The 15,422-nt window shown below is 38.5% G+C and overlaps 1 long non-coding RNA gene across 1 annotated transcript; it reads right to left on the reverse strand.

Moving 5' to 3' along the window:
- Window positions 1-387: 387 nt before the first annotated feature.
- Window positions 388-14,776, reverse strand: LOC132143134 (uncharacterized). Its single transcript, XR_009434198.1, has 2 exons — window positions 14,375-14,776; window positions 388-1,345 (listed from the first exon to the last, which is right to left on the reverse strand). It is a non-coding gene; the product is annotated as an uncharacterized LOC132143134 (long non-coding RNA).
- Window positions 14,777-15,422: the final 646 nt, after the last annotated feature.

Raw genomic sequence — 15,422 nt, forward strand, 5'->3', positions numbered from 1 at the left:
TTCGAAGTTTTTTAAAAAGAAGTAAACTGAAGAAATTTGGATTTTTAACAAATTGAGTTAAAGTTTCTGATATTTAAACACTTATAAATTATTAGTATTTAACAAAATAAAAAAAATGCTAAATTTTGGGGTCATTTAAAACAATAAAAAAAACAATAAAAAAAAAACATTTGATTTCAAAAGGCTGTAAAAATAATAATTTGGGTTCAATCAGTTCTTTAGTGGTGTTTTAAAAATGTATTTTAAACATTTGGTGCTACTGTATAAAATAAGAGGTAAGAGGAGAACAATGGGTATGAATTTGCTCTTTTTTTCTTTCTTTCTTTTTTAGATAACAAATATTTTAAATATATATTTCAGTTTGATGTTTTGATAAGCAGCACTGTATTCTATTAATGTTCTGGAGTTTTTCTGCTGTGGACTGGGAGTTGAAAAAACAAAGACCAAAACAGATAAAAAAAATAAAAAAAAATGAAACTGCAAAAGACAAAAAGAGGGACAGGAGGATTTTTCTCTGTTTTGGTGCAGTTCAGTTTTGAAGGGAGCAACGACAATGAAGGAACCAACCGTTAACAATTTCCCCCCACCATCCACACTCAAAAAATATAAAAATGTCTTTCCTTCATTTCAACCAACAAGTGTGCTACAATGCACCTTAAATAATGGAACCTCAAGTGTCTCTCTCCTGAGTCGAAGCATTGCTAATCCACAGTTTCGTTTCGAAGGACAGGCCAGTATCTTCCCAAGTAAGCAGGCTTACACCTGCATGGCTGATTAGATCAAATTTTCGCTTTTTGAGTCAAGGTGCATTAAATGAGAGGAATGCTCCACCTAAAACACCTCTCTTAATGGAGCTTGCACAGAGACAAAAAAAAAAAAACAGGTGAAAGAGCAGCGCTTAGCTTGCACACACCTCAAAACTCCTGGGAACCGATCCAGGTCAGTGGAGCGATTCCGAAAAGACGACTTTGGAGCTCAGAGGAATCCTGGGATTCACAGGTGAGTATGTGAAGACTGAAGGAGGATGAGGTCAAACAGAAAACAATGGACAAGAGTTCAACTTCTCCCTTGGGACACTTCAGAGACTTCCTTGAATGTGTACGTGTGAGTTTATCAGGCCCAGCTGCCGTCTTTTAGAAGATGAGAAGGCATTACATAAGTAGCTCAGGGGGACGCGGCCTCAGGGGAGTGCCTTGAGCCATGCCTGCGCTTTCTTCTCTGACACTGTGAAGTTCTCTCGTCTTTCAGCTGACCATACGCACACTCAAACACAGAGTATCCACACACTCAGCCAATGTTGGGGCCTTCCAGTGGGTGTGCTGGAGAGAATGGAAATAAACTCCACCTGAAAAGAACAAAAGAGGAAAATTTGAGCAACAACTTTTAAATGATAGGGCTGACACAAACGACAAATATATAAAGTATTCTGTGAGTTGTGTGAAAATGTACACTACAAATAATGATTCTATTATGCTATTTTGGTGCTCATATTGGTGCAATAATGATTCTCTTAATGCTGGAACAGCTTTTGATGTTTAATATTTTTGCAGAAACCACAATTAATTTTCCCAGCATTCTTTATTTAATATTATGTTCAAATAAAACAGCATTTATTTAAAATATGAAACTTTGGTAACATTCTACATCTCTTTAATAGCATTTTTAATCAATGAATCAATTGCTGAAGAAAAAAAAGCTATTATTAGCGAAAACCTGACATCACAGGCCAGCCTGGGGAAGAACTCTTTCATTGACACTAAACCAAAGGGGAGAAAACCCCTGACCTTAATTACAGAGACATCTGTAGAGCAATCCCTAACCTGTTTCTTCTTTTCACAAAACACACACTGAAATGACATCACATAAGCTTTCACTATCAAATGTTATGCAAACAAAGGTGATGTCTGAATGTTTGCAAAGCCTCAAGGCTTTCTGACATTGCGCGCACACATTAGGGCTGGGTATTGCTAACTACATCACCAAACAAGCATGTACACAGTGATACTATCACGGTTGAATTGCGAACCTGCACACATTTTTATTTGATAAAAGTTAATTCTGCCAACTTTCAACATATAGATGCCTCACAAACACGAAAGCTTTTTTTAAATAATGGGTTCTCTATTATCTGTAAAACTTAATTTATCCAGTCTACAGTGTGTATTAGAAAATACACAATCACAACAGAGAGGTGATACTGCAAGAGGAGACGACTGAAAATAAAGGAGAAGGATGTTAAAAGCAACAGCCGTTAGGTGACAGCTGACAGATGTCCTCATTAATTAATAAATAAAGGGGTGAAGGTGCAATTCAATACAGTAACTAACTCCTCCAGGGAGAGTCTACCATTACGGTCTAATCTAAAAAATAAATATTTATATCTGTCACCAATACTCAGAAGATATCATGCAAGTAATTTTTATTTTTAGGGTAAACCACTCTTTTAAACTGCCATGACTATACGTGAAAGCAGACAGACTAAACACATTAACCTTGAAATGCTAAAGCATTCTGGAAAACAATTAATAACAATACTTGACCTTTCTGTGTGATGAATGTACTGGTATTATGCACGAACATACATTTTGGAGGTTTTATGACCCATTTTAATTGAGTCCAACCTTTATGACCAATTCAACAGTTAACACAGACCTGTGCTATTATTTGTTGTCCCAACACAATTTTAAAAAACCAAACCCAAATTGCAGTTATGTCAAGTCATAAACCATTCAGTTCCAATGTCATTCCAATGCTATGCTGAAACGCACATTCACCTCATTTTTTATCACTATTATTCACTGGCACAGTGTGATCTATGCTCAGTTTTGGGACAAATTTTCTTTTAGATTTGTTGAATTAAGCCTGTTCAGCCAAGAAGTTCAAACAAATTTCAGACAGCCTTGTTATTAGTTCAGCTATGCCTGACATTTGGTAATCTGACCCAGGGTTTGGTCTAAAAACGCCATAGCTACGTAACCCCGCATAAGGTCCAAGGGACAACACTGCAAAGCAATTCAGGGTGGAGCTGCAAATCTGAACAGCTTGTAGACACTTTCCTTTGGACACTCTGATTCTAGATCAGCATCCACTAGTGCAGTGCATCCTACAGCGAGAAACTTTGTTAAAGGCTGTATTAACCGCTGGATCAGGGTCCAGTCAATGTGGTTGAGTCAGCAACAGACAGGAAATAGTCTGGCTGACATTTTGACCAGTATTTAGGAAAGACTTGGTATGGGTTCAGTGTGTATGTTAAGTGAAAGAGAAAGAGTCTACAAGAGAAAAGAATGCCAGAGATGAATCATTAAGAGAGGCCCGTCTTTCTTCATTCTCTTGCTTTTACTTTCATTATGGTCACTGTGTTATAATCATAAGTGAGGCTTATAAATTGTAGTTACATTTCCATAACCAGAAAAATATTTGCAAAGCCGCATTGCCTACACTGGTCCATATGGAAATAAGATTAATGATTTTAAAAAAGAAATCTATATATAAACTACTTGACTATGAGAATGTTTAAATAATATGTATCATTACCAACTAGTCAGTTGACATCCATAATTGTCCACTAATCATGCTTAAAGGGGTCACGAACTGCCCTTTTCTATTATTTTGTACTGTTTTCTGAGGTCCCCTTATAATATGATCAAGATTTGAACAAAAAGAGAGCATGAAGCATGAGGTACACCAAGCCAACATCAGGCCGTCGGTGAGCGTCTGTCGGGCTAGTTTAGTTTGGTGTGTTCCACATGTCGCTTCTCATCGGGCACGCGTTGGCGGCAGGGACTATCGGGGACATCGGCGAGAGTGAGAACTCTAATAGGATGTTCAATCTATTCGCGCATAGTTGGACACTTGAACATTTAAAGGTATATTTGCTCCATTCGTGCGTGAAATTCCATCCACAACAGATGCGAATTCGCATCATGGGAGTTCACACAGCATTGCGATTTCAACCACCATTTATTTGGATAATTTTCTAAATATTACTGTTATGGTGTCATGAAATGTAGTTTTAAAAGTATTTCAGGCGAGAATGTAGTTGTTTAAAACTCAAACCTGCTGTTTATTTATAAAGACAGCACCTATTTAAAAATATGTTTCACCGATTTCGGAGACGGTGAGCTCCACGCAATCAGCGGGAGCTCAATGCTCATGTATCAGCCTAGAGCGGTCTCAACTCGGCTAGTTCTTCTGACATTTGCCACTGGCTCTGATGTCTCTTTAGTGGTTTAATGTTCTAATGTCACGTGATTTTTCCCAAGTAGGGCTGGGTATTGTTCAAAATCTTTCGATCCGGTGACAATTTCGATATCCATTTCAACATAAACACAAATACATTAAACATAAAACTTTTATTTTTCACCTTAACAAATTCTGGTAACACTTCACACTCAGGATAACATTATTAATACAACTGGTTGTGCTTTTTGGATAGGGGGGAGCCATTCAGGGGCGGACTGGGACCAAAAAGTGGCCCGTGGACTTTCTGGCACACACCAGCCCACCTCATCATAACGCAAGTGGGGCCTGTTTTGATGTAATTTATTAATTCAATATTTAAGTAAACAGTTTGGAGATTTTAATCAATAGGGCAACTGATCCTCCGTTGAAAAAAAAAAAGCAGCTGCAGCTGTTCATTTAGCGACTCCTAGTGAGCGATACATGCTCATCAAGACACAAACATTCTTCTAGAACTCACACTTTGCATTCAGTTAAAAGATCCATACAAATCATGCATGAAATAGAAGTTTATAAACTCAAACGATAGCTTTATGTGCTTTACAGATGAACTTGCAGTCTTTATTCATTCGAGATGTTCAATAATAGATAATCTTTGGCTCGGTAATACAAGTTCATGATCCGATTATTGAACCGATTCTTTTGAGTCAATCTTTTAAAATAATCATTTATTTTGTTTAACGAAACCAGTGTTTCACAAACTGGATAGATCGGAGATGCAGGGCTCGCAAAATCGTTAGCCCCACGTCCCGGGGTTATTGTGTTTTCCAGTCCGATGGGCTATTATGAATAGTGATGTAAAATTCCTAACTTGATTCACGATGTTCACTCGCTTGAAGGGGTGAAATTAGGGATGCACCGAAATGAAAATTCTTGGCTGAAACCGAAAACCGAAAAAGAAAAAAACCAAGGCCGAAACCCGAAACCGAAACACTGAAAGAAATTATGCCAATTATTAGTACCATTGCATTTATTGCTATGACCGTCTACTAACTTTACTAAAATTAAGACATTGCAATTGCATAAATTAATATTAAAGTTTCAAAGATAATTACAATTACATAAATTACTAAAAAAAAAAAATACATAATTACAAATTATGCAAATTGCACATTGCAACAATGCACAGTATTAAAATAAAATTCAAACTAAAAATGTATCCCACTCATGTGTATATTAAATAATAATGTACAGGCCTACTGGCCTGCAGAAAGGTTTTTAAAAAATTAACTGTCTTCTCATAAAAACAAAGTGCATTTAGGTGAAGTGCATTTGAAATTTTTCTCTGTAGGACTAGAAAGTGCATTACTTCTCCAGTAGGCAAGACTGTTATCACTTCTGGGGATGGGGACTTCAGACAGATAACCATCTAGCTGTTGAGCAGTTGAGCTTGTCATCTGCCTGACATTTGAGAAATATTTGAGAGAGTGTATTTAAATAGGGCCAGGGCATAAATAAACATTTTATCAAATTAAAGCAGAAATCTAGCAGAAAATCTAGCAGAAAAATCTGATATTATGTATGTGTGTGTGTGTGTGTGTGTGTGTGTGTGTGTGTGTGTGTGTGTGTGTGTATGGGGGGCCATACAAGCCATAATTCATTCTGGCACTCTCACACACATACATTCTCCATTCACATACATACATTTCTACTCTCACACACATATATTCTCCTTTCACATACATACATTTTACTCTCACACACATACACTCTCCTTACACATACATACATTTCTACTCTCACACACTTACATTCTCCTTTCAAATACATATATTCTTGCTTTACACACATTCTCCTTACACATACATAATTTTTTTTTTTGCTTTCACACACATGCATTCTCCTTTTACATATATATATATATTTCTACCTTTTTTGGTATCCATTACTTTCTGTTTAAGCAGGAAGTCACTCTCAGACCAGGAAATACATGAGCAAGACCTGCTCAGCTCTTCCTCACAATTTTACAGTTATGCTATTTTCTTTTAAAGTCATCCTGTTTTCTTTTCAAGTACATATTTTAAGTTTTTATTTTTAACAAATCATTATGTAACCTACGTGTTCTACAGATCTGTGTACAAGTTCTAAGACACTGATTTTGATCGTATTAACAGGGCTTAACGCTAAAGACATTTTCTACTGGTCCGGTTCGGCCAGTGGTTAAATTTTTTCTTTATTTGCCCTGGCAAACTTTCACAGGACTTGCCACAATCAATCAATCAATCAATAAGACTAATTGTTTTCATTGTTGACTGTAACATTGTATTGTAATAAATAATAACCACTTTGCACAAATAGGTACAATAGTTCAAAGATAAAACTGAAATGAACCATGCTTTTTCAGGTCTTTCAGGTAGGCCTAACTATTCCAGTAAAGGATGCACTGATCAGGATTTTATTTATTTTACAATCAAATAAGCCGATTCCCATTCTCGTTGCCAATTTATTTAGTTCTTATTTATTTATTTTTTTTACATTTATTAAATGTTTATTTTGCTCTGTTACTGGCCAAACTAACCTTGAGCAAACAAACAAACAAACAAAAAATATATGCAACATGAAGCAAGTGCACAAAACAAAAACATCAGATTGGCTGAATTAATGTTTTATTTCCTTAATTATATGTGTGTCTGCACTATGTTTGTACTTTATGTACTGGAAGCTCCTGACGAAATTTTTTCTGTGTGTAAAGGTTTGGCACTTGGCAATAAAGCTCTCTCTGATTCTGATGAAAATGCTAATTCAATCTCTGACAGCAGGTGGCGCTTATAGATCACTAATCTAGCACTGAGTTATTGCTGCACGCAGAGCTGCAATTGAAAAAAAATAATTAAATAAGTAAATGAAAATCTAAAAATAAATAAACCGCAATGAGTCTTGAGTTATTTAAATAATATAAAGATATCGCTGTCCCTAACTTGCAACCTCCCACTTTATTCACTTCCTAAATTAAATTAAAAAAAAAAAAAAACCTTGGATGCTTATAATACATCTATCTGGCAACACGACTGAGGCTGAGCTCGCGTCCTCAATCACAACTCGCTCAAAGGACGAGGTCATGTAACAATAATAATATTTATTTATTTTTTTAAACCCAGAATAGCTTGCTGAAATACATCTGCGGCTTCCTCATCTACCTCAGCCATGCAGATCAAAACCTGTCACGTTGAGCCTGATCGCGCCTAACCTGCCTTCCGTTTCAACTAAACGCCTTCCGTTTCCACTATACTCTCTCTCGCACATACATACATTCTTCTCTTACATACATCTATATATGTATGTATGTGAAAGGAGAATGTATGTGTGTGAGAGTAGAAATATATGTATAAGGAGAATGTATGAGTTTGAAAGCAAAAATATATGTATTTGTAAGGAGAATGTATGTGTGCGTGAAAGCAAAAATATATGCATATGAAAGGAGAATGTAAGTGTGTGTAAGAGTAGAAATGTATGCATGTGTAAGAAGAATGAAAGTGTGTGAAAGAAAAAATATATGTATCTGAAAGGAGAATGTAAGTGTGTGAAAGCAAGAATATATGTATGTGAAAGGAGAATGTAAGCGTGTAAGAGTGCCAGAATGAATTAAGTCTTGCACGGCCCCTCATATGTGTGTGTATATAATGTCACATATATAGTAGCCTAAGAACAAAATAGCCAACGAATTATTATTATTTGAGGCACTTTCTTGCAGAATTCCACTGAACACATCAGACAACGAGGGTGCATGCCCCTCATCTGGTGCAGACAGAAGTCTTTTTCTGCGCTCTGATCTGTCTCCTGCGCTTGGCGCTTCTCCGTCTCCACGCGGGTTCTCCGCATCCAGCGCGGCCTGGATCATTTCTCGTGCGCGCTGCCTTATTTCCGCATCCAAGTAACGGTCTTTATAAAGCGGATCAAGCATTCGCGATGAAGTGCAGAGGATCCGAAAAGATCTCAGTGAAACGTGTGCTAACAGACTCTAATTTTCTTTGTTTTCACTTCGTGGTCCGTCTTAATCTCTTTGTTAGGAGACGCTTTAGTGCTGCGAATAAAGGAATAAGAAGAGAGAGAATGTTCTCACTGGTGTGAAGTGAATGTGGCGGGGAGCTCGTGGTCTGCGCTATGCAGGTGCACGTGAGGGTCGCGGTTTCTGTTTGCGTCATCATAACATTTCGGCCGTGTTGTTTCGGTGATAAAAGTCTATCGGCCGAAAACCGAAAATGCCATTTTCAGCCGCAAATTTTCGGTGGCCGAATTTTCGGTGCATCCCTAGGTGAAATGCATCGTAGTTGATCATTTGCACTTGTTTCTAAATATTGCTGATTCAAGCGTTTTAAACAATTTGCGCATGTTCGGAGCTTGCGCTCACTCATTGAAAGCACGCGCTACGAGCAGCATTTCAGACAATGCGCGTACAAAGAATGAATTCATCTTTCGCGTATCGTAACTTCTGAATGAACAAATACAGACACAATTATTTAAAAAAAAATGTCTCTGCATGTATTCTCGTAAAACACAATCGGTTATGTTTTAAGTGAACGTATACAGTGGCCTGCTGCTCAGAGTAATTCGCTGTACCGGATAAATCTGTCTCTCTCTCTGTTATTTAGACGATGTGAAAGGGGGCGTGTTTCAAGATACGCAATGGAGTAGACCAAACTAAACAGTGAGGGAGGGCAAAACACTCATCCAAACAAATGCTTCATTAAATTGGTGGTATTGCCGGCTTTGGTTGCAATGCTCTTATCGCATATGTTGCACTTTGCTGACACTTTTATTAAGTGTAGCCACACTTTAGACCTTATTGGCATTGTAAAACGGAAACGTTTTGAGAAAAAACAACTACACTTGTGTTGTGTGACTGCGAGTATCTTCAGAAATCCTCCCCGTCACGTCACGTGGTGGTGGACAGCCAATCACGGCGAATTTAGGTCCTTACATGCACGTATGCTACAAGCTCACACAGACACAGCCGCTTGGCAAAAAATAATTAAATAAAAAACCGGCCGCTTAGCTTTTGGAACTGAAATTTGGCACCGAAAGATAAATAATTTTTCGATACTCATAGTATCGAAGTTTTTCATTCGATACCATAAAGGCATCGAAGTTCGGTACCCAGCCCTATTCACAAGCATTCCAATATACAAATATTTTGATGATAACGTGAGCCAATTAAAATTAAAGGTATCAACATAACTAATATTTAAAATAGTAAGCAAGCAATGCTTTGTTTACGTTTTGTATATCAGCGTACATCTCGGACATCCTTTTTACAATTTCTCCTGTTAAATAACGAATATTTACTATTGACAGCTGCTAATATAGACAGCTAATTCCTCTCACGCAGGCGCAGAATGCACGTTTTAGCTTGCAACTTACTTTATTTTTTATTTTATCCTTACTTCAGCCGCTACGGGTGATCATACCAATAACTTGTAATCTTTAGAAGAATATCAGAATCATGCAATGAGCAAGTCTGCATTTATTAGACACTTAATAATATCACATTAGTTTGTACTTTTAGAATCGCAGAATCTGCTGCGGTCGTTCCCTCACATCTGCAGCAGAGACCTGAACCACGAAGTTGGTCTCCAGATCACACGGTAACCAGTTAAACCGTAACACCGGAGAGCACCAGGATGTTTTCCTCTGAGGTGCTCGTGCATCGCAGTTGTGCTGCCGTGGTACACCATATTGGTTTTGCAAAGGGAACAAAGGGCCATTTTATTTGGCCTCTATTTAAAGTATTCCCATACTTTTGATAACAGTGGTCTCTGTTTTTGTGATAGAATGCAACTTTCTCCATTCCCAGTATGCCATTACGCGAGATGTAAACAGTGTGACGCGTCGTTGCAGCACTAGCTCTTATTATTATAATTTTCATCATAATAAAGTATATCTATAATGAAATGCTAATCGACATTATCACTGTTTAGAATACAATGGAATATTGTGTGCCTTAATTATTCTGTTTAAGAAGCCACATCATCTCACAGAAGGAATTATTTCAAACACTCGACTGACGTTATGAAGTGAGTTTGTATTAAAAACGTTATTAAATGTGATATTTTCATGTGCTCCCAGATGAAGCAGCATTTACTACACAGAGCTGTAGTTCACTGAGAAGATACATAAATAGATGTCATTATCGTGAACAATTTCGTAAATTTCATAATCCTGTCAAAAGACCCGGTACTTCGGTACCAAGTCGTTACAAAAAAAAAAGAAAATGTCACGCTACCAGGTTTCTTTAAGTACTGGTGATACAGAGTACCCGGTCAGCCCGGTTCTTAAAGCATACAGCACTATGATTTCCGCGAAGCAGAAAATGTGGACGGAATCTCAAAATCCAGTCATGAAAATGAAACTTACATTTTAATATGGACAGTCACAGAATTTGTCAAAGTTAGCATAAATTAATCAAATCAAATCTCCATATGGACCAGTATCTGTAAATGTTAAGCTGCAAAAGTTGTTTGAAATATGAATCCTGCATGTTCTGCGCGTCTCTGTGTGAATGAATGAATGGCAGAGACATGCGGGTTTGTTTACTACATAGACTGAAGCGCATGACGCTTGCATTAATTTCAGCATCTGAGCTTCAGAGTTCTCTCTCCATCAAGCAATCTGAACTTTTCAGTTCATCTCAATGGACGCACAGCGCACCTGTATTTGATGCTCTGTAAACTCTTTGTGAAGGCGCTCGACTAACCGTCGCTTTACTGATAGCGCTGTTTCTCACACATGCAAAGAGAGAGAGAGCGAGAGTCTTACCACGCTGAATCGACACGCTATATGTAAACTATTCTTTGTTGTCTTCTCCTGTCAAAATAATTATTCATATTCATTTTCGAACAAGCAGAACACATACCGGTAGTGGGCGGAGCTAATGCGCAAATGGCAATTTCATTGGCTGGCGCTGATCTCTTACTGTCCCTGTTTTGATTTCAGCAAATCATTTTGACCGAACGCAGACAACTTGATTAATATTCATGAACCCAGCAGCTCATCAATTCATAGTGCATTGTATATACATTAGTATGATAGTAGAATTAGTAGTAGTATTATCTTTAGGGAAGTCGTGGCCTAATGGTTAGAGAGTCGGACTCCCAATCGAAAGGTTGTGAGTTCGAGTCCCGGGCCGGCAGGAATTGTGGTTGGGGGGAGTGCATGTACAGTTCTCTCTCCACCTGGAATACCACGACTTAGGTGCCCTTGAGCAAGGCATTGAACCCCCAACTGCTCCCCGGGCGCCGCAGCATAAATGGCTGCCCACTGCTCCGGGTGTGTGCTCACAGTGTGTGTGTGTTCACTGCTCTGTGTGTGTGCACATCGGATGGGTTAAATGCAGAGCACAAATTCTGAGTATGGGTCACCATACTTGGCTGAATGTCTTTTTTTTGGGGAAGTCATGGCCTAATGGTTAGAGAGTCGGACTCCCAATCGAAAGGTTGTGAGTTCGAGTCCCGGGCTGGCAGGAATTGTGGGTGGGGGGAGTGCATGTACAGTTCTCTCTCCACCCTCAATACCACGACTTAGGTGCCCTTGAGCAAGGCATCGAACCCCCAACTGCTCCCCGGGCGCCGCAGCATAAATGGCTGCCCACTGCTCCGGGTGTGTGCTCACAGTGTGTGTGTGTGTGTGTTCACTGCTCTGTGTGTGCATTTCGGATGGGTTAAATGCAGAGCACAAAATCTGAGTATGGGTCACCATACTTGGCTGAAAGTCACTTCACTCACTAATAATAATTAATATGATCTATTACTATTTTTTTTACAGAAACCCTCAATGACCAAAAATATCTTAAGCATCACCACCAGTCTTAAGTTCAGTTAAAATGATAAAAATGCATTCATTAGGCCTAGAAGTTAATTTTTACATAAAGGCATTGTGCTAGAAATATTACTATTATTTAGTAAAATGTATGTGATACTGCTACTACTGTTGAAAAAATTTATAAAACTTTATTTTTTAAAGAAATGAATCACAATATTTCTTCCATGTTTTAATTTTAATAGCAAATCCCCTTTATTTACCAAAAATAAAATGTGTTTAAATTTCATAAATTGAAAGACAAATTAAATTTGGGTGAAACTTGTTTACTGTTTTTCATAATTATATTACTTGTAGAAGAACTTTAAACACAATTGTAAATAAGTATAAAGAATGGCATTGGTTTTATTTTTAGTGCTAAAAAGTTTTTTTTTTAATTAGCATATTTTTGTGTTTTGCTTTGGTACCGAAATTGGTACCGAGAACCGTGGATTTTCACTGGTATCGGTACCGAATACTGAAATTTTGGTACCGTGACAACACTATTTTGTGAACATACCCAACAACCAAAACAATGCTATGTGTTGGGGAAAATGTGCTTGTGTGTGGTATTTTAGCAGTTCACAAAACTCGTATTAAAACAATCTTATCAAATGTGTAAAGGAGTCAAAACAGTGGCATGATTTCCATAAGGAGATCTGCTATAAGGACACAAATGTTATGACACCTGTCCTGGACCAAACTGTAATAGGCAACATAGTTCTAATAAAAAGAAGAATTAGGTCTGCTTGAGAATCCTGTCCTTTTAGGGTCAAGTATTTGTGACATTACATACTGTTTTAGTTCCATTTAGATGTCTTCAGTCCATGTTGCATTCATATATCAGCTGAACTGCACCAGAGTTTGTTTGGAAGCAGACCAATAGGTGGATCTCGGTCTGCTTGTTGGGTGCACACCAGGGGTTTGATGGCAGCGTTTACACTTACTCAAATGAACCGGACTAACAGAGCAATTAAACCAGAGTTTATTTAATCAAACCAAACTTGTCAAGTGTGAACACGCCCTAAAAATCAGGTTGCATTTGGAATTGCTGTCTGACACATTTTGAAACTCAACACAAAATCATGCTTATGTTGCTGTTGGACTATGCAATCCTGTATTTTGTTTCAGGTCACACACCACACACACACACACACACACACACACACACACACACACAAACTGAGTGTGTAATGATTCCTCCACTTTATTACATCCTTTTCAAGCAAGTTCTTTCTCTTTCTCAATGACGCTCACCGTCCTCTCACAACAGAATGACTGAAACCCAAAGCCATGTGGCATTACACTCCCTGCCAACTGAGGCAACCTGCATTTCAACCAATCCACTAAATGCCTGCAAATTTTACATGGTGACAGCGAAGCAAATCATCTCTTTGATTCTATGGGGGGAGAGAGAGATCGGTCACATATTCCTTTGAACTTTTTCATTGTCCAGACACGCCCCTTAAAAAAAAAAAAGACAAACACCAGATATGACCTGGTACAGCTTATTATGCGGCCTACACATAACTACACACAAAAAAAATACAATGGACCACAGCCAGAAAGCATTTGATTTCCACCAGCACAGCTCATATTATCAAGTTCAGCACGGTTTCATTCATACGTGAGTCACTGATTGTAAGTAACCTAGTTAGTGCCCTGCCATGATTTCATTTGAAAACACTGACTGCTATTTTCACTCATTGTTAACTGAAGTAATAATAGGACATTAATTAGCAGGTGATCTGATGAGAATGAATGACTCACACATGATTAAAACCACAAAACGTGCATAACTCATAAATATGATGATCTCATTATGATAAAGGTGAGAAGATTAAATGGTTCAAACGAATCAAAAAGCAGTGCGGCGTTGTCTTACTTTGAGGCGGTGTGTATCTTTTGGGTGTGTTTCGCTGCAGCTGCACTGTTGTCATCGGTTTTAGGCCCTGACAAGAATTTGCGCGACTCTTATAACGTTACTGAACTAAGCATCGGGATTACAAAAAACAGTATTTAACCCGCATATTTCAGACTTTGCCTGAAAATGCAACGAGTAATGTAAAGTCAATGTAAAGTCTATCTGTGATCACCACCTTAAAACACTTAACGTTATCCTGCTACATGAGGAATGACAGTAAAGACGGGCCTAGAATAAATGACTCGCATGTTAAAAGAAATCAATATGTTATTAGATATCGATGCGCTGGATTGAAATATAATCAAAAGTAGTAGTAGCAGCACAGTTGGGCAGGACTATTAGCATGACAGCTAGCATTAAATCGCCCCTTTTTCAAAACCGTGTTTACGTTAAAATAAAATGCCACCCCTTGCGACCTACCCGTCAGTTCATTGGCGTCGCTGCTTTAGAGGATTGGTATGTGTGACATCGGTTATCCTCTTTGATAGATTAGATGTTGGCTTTAATCTCCGTTTCGATCTTTGGGTGGTGGGGTCTTGCCGACGGCTCACTTAGCCAGTTAGCCTGCGTCCAAACTATCTATCTTTCGCCTTATTTCTGCAAACACTCGAGCTTATACAATGTCATTCAAGTTTTTGGTCCTCTCGATACTCGCTTAAATCTAGATTCTGTCGCGTACGACCTGCTAAAGCTCGCGTAGCTGAAAGCTAGCGACAGGTTTATCGTATTTTCACGCAGCTCAGCGCAGCGGCACGAGCTCCGGTCCACATCCACGAGCCTCCCAGAACAGTCTGACGTCTCCGCCCTCCTCTAAGATCATTGGCTGAGAGCTGCTGTCAATCCATCCCGAGCAGCCAATGAAAAGACGCAAGAGAACGTTTGACGGGAGGGACTTGTCAAATTCATTCCATTCTCAGGTGTTGCTGAAAGAGTGTAAAGAACGGACACCTGAACGCAACGCTGGTGTACATGAACTATGAGAACGAGCAGTGTTATGACTAACAGATTGTTCATATGTTTATAGATACTACTTTTTTTGTTTTAACATGTAACGAACTGACAGACATAAACAGCTTAACAGTGACACAGTGACATTAAATACGTGTGTCTGAGAGGGAGGCAGACAGACAAGACGCTTGTGTTGCTCTGAGGATTAAACGGACAGCAGGAGTTTTACAGATAAGCGTCTGACCACCCCCCCCCCACCCTAATATCCACACAAATCTGACCAACATCTGTCACACCACCTCTTTTAGACCAAATACTGTAACACAAATCTACTGCTCTTTGTACAATACACATAAAATACAAGCACCCTGACAGATGCCAGGGCTAAACCAGACTGTAATTTCCTGTGAAATATACAGGAAAACATCAATACTCTGAAATGCCAAGATATGGTCCAAATGACAAAGAGTGTAAAAATAGAGCAGGCAACTAGAATACAGTAGTTGTGTTTGACAGTGGC

The sequence above is a fragment of the Carassius carassius genome, chromosome 7 (assembly GCF_963082965.1).
Source record: "Carassius carassius chromosome 7, fCarCar2.1, whole genome shotgun sequence".
NCBI lineage: Eukaryota > Metazoa > Chordata > Actinopteri > Cypriniformes > Cyprinidae > Carassius > Carassius carassius.